The sequence below is a fragment of the Arachis duranensis genome, chromosome 5 (assembly GCF_000817695.3).
Source record: "Arachis duranensis cultivar V14167 chromosome 5, aradu.V14167.gnm2.J7QH, whole genome shotgun sequence".
NCBI classification, from domain to species: domain Eukaryota; kingdom Viridiplantae; phylum Streptophyta; class Magnoliopsida; order Fabales; family Fabaceae; genus Arachis; species Arachis duranensis.
Genome location: NC_029776.3, coordinates 99,006,290 through 99,008,643, shown reverse-complemented (window position 1 = coordinate 99,008,643; position 2,354 = coordinate 99,006,290).

Genomic DNA, 2,354 nt, shown 5'->3' with positions numbered 1-2,354 from the left:
CTACATTTATTGTGTTATCTGTCAAACTAATAATTAATAAAAAATAATATTGTGGTAGACAAAATTAATAATTTAATTTAGTTTTAAAGTAAATATTTATGTATTCAAATTTCGAACATAATACTCTACATAATCAATATTTTAGAAAATTAAAAAAAATTATTACAAAGCATTTAAAAATAATTAACAAAATATTTATGAAACTTTTCATTCAATCATTAATAGTCAAAGACATATAAAAAAATAAAAACAGATATCAAATAAAAAGAAACTGTTTTCTTTCTGCATCAAATTGATAAGACAAAAAAAATTATTTTTTTTTACATTAAATTGATAAAAATAAAAGGAGATACAGTACTATTTTCATACGTCAAAAGTTGGGAATAAATTAAAAAAGCATAGAAATGACTGAAAATATAAATTAGATAAGTAAACTAAAGAGAAGAGATATAAGTGAATGTTATGCGTAAAAGTAGTAACTCAATGAAATTTGCAACTGCAATGGATGAATGCAATGGAAGAGGATGGAGGCGAGAGTGTTGAAGAAAGGAGAAGAACAGAAGAGCAAGAAAAATATAGAAAAGTAAAATCCAAACTGCAGTGGATGGAGGCAATGGAAGATGCGTTGTTATATTTATAGAAGTAACAAAACTGTTTTCATTTTAGTGGGAAGTTAATAGAAGTAACAAAACTGTTTTTATTTTAGTGGGAAGTTATTAGATTTTTTAAAACAAATTTTATGTCTATTTTGTCCTTATAATTTGCTTTATTAAATAGTTTATTGTAGGGTTAATATAGTCCAAAAAAATTGGACACCAAAGTCATGGTCAACTCTCTGTATTGGCTTTATATATTGTTATAGATATATTTTTTATGTAAATAATAAAATGGGATTATTTTTAATTATATTTAATTATACATTTAATGTATTTTTATAATTTTATGAATTTATTTAAATTATATTGTTTTATTAATTTTTTTGTAGAACAGAAAGATAGAAACTAGAGAGAGAGAGAGAATGAGAGAGGAAAAAGAGAGAAAGATAAAAAAAAATGAGATAGAGAGTTTATTAATTTTGGAGAAAAAGATTTTATTTTAATTATGATGAAAGAATATCTCGTGATATATTTTGGTTTCTCAAATTAATAATATAAAATATAAATTATAAGTTATATAAAGTGGAAAGAATAAAAAGAAATAGAGAAATAGAGAGAGGTGGATAAGAGGATGGAAGAAGGGAGTTTATTAATTTTGGAGAAAAATATTTCATCTCAATTTTAATGAAAAGTGTTATGTAACATATTTTGGTTGTTAGATTAGTAATACAATATAACTATATTTAAATTTCAATTTCAATATGTTACTTTTAATATTTCAATATTAATTTTAATTTTATTTTAATTACAATTAGAAAATGTTATGTTGTATATTTTGACTATCAAATTTGTAATTAGTTATTGATAATAATATATAAGAGAGATAGAGTAGTTGAAAAAAAATAAGAATGAGAGAGATAAAGAGAAAGAGAGGAGAAAATAACTCTTTAATTTCAGAGAAAAAAATTTGATTTCAATTAGAATAAAAAAGTGACATATAATATATTTTGATGGTAAAATTAGTAATATATAATAGATATAAAAAAATTTTGAATCACAGATGAAAATACTCCATCCAGAGACAGAGAGATCATGGTTATGCTAAAGTCTGAATGCCTATTAAGGTAACATTATTTGTAACATTGAAAGTTATCGTTCAGTAAGAAAGAGGTTGTAATAAATTTATACCTATTAAGTTGATGATATCTTTTTTTTCTAATTGTTTGAATAATCCATTTTACTCATTTTACGATAAATTCCTATTAAGTGGTGACCATGCATTTGCCATTACTGAAAGCGCTATCTATTCATGAATGCCAACACAAGAATTTGAGTGCAAATTTCTCCAAGCGATATAATTCTTCTTTCACTATATGTTAATTCAGTGCCCCATATTACATATGTTGGTTCGTTATCAAAATGCCTCCCAATTAATATATACTTATATTTCACCACGTGTTGATAATTCGATTCCCCATACTTGTCTACGTGATAACTCAATTGCCCAAATAGATAACCGTATTTTCAGTCTTAGCTCTTAATCTATTCACCTGCAGATCTCCAAAACCTCCCAGCAACTCAGCAAGTGCAAGCAAAACCTTCAAAAGATATTGCGTGTTAGAAGGATGGTTATGAGCATTTCCGTTGTTTGCAATAAGCACATTAAGTTGCAGTAACCGGGTTTGTCGGAAAGGCAGCGGACCTTGTGGCCTTTGGAGTGGCTGGGTAAACATGCAGCCTTTAACCTTTAGCTGTATG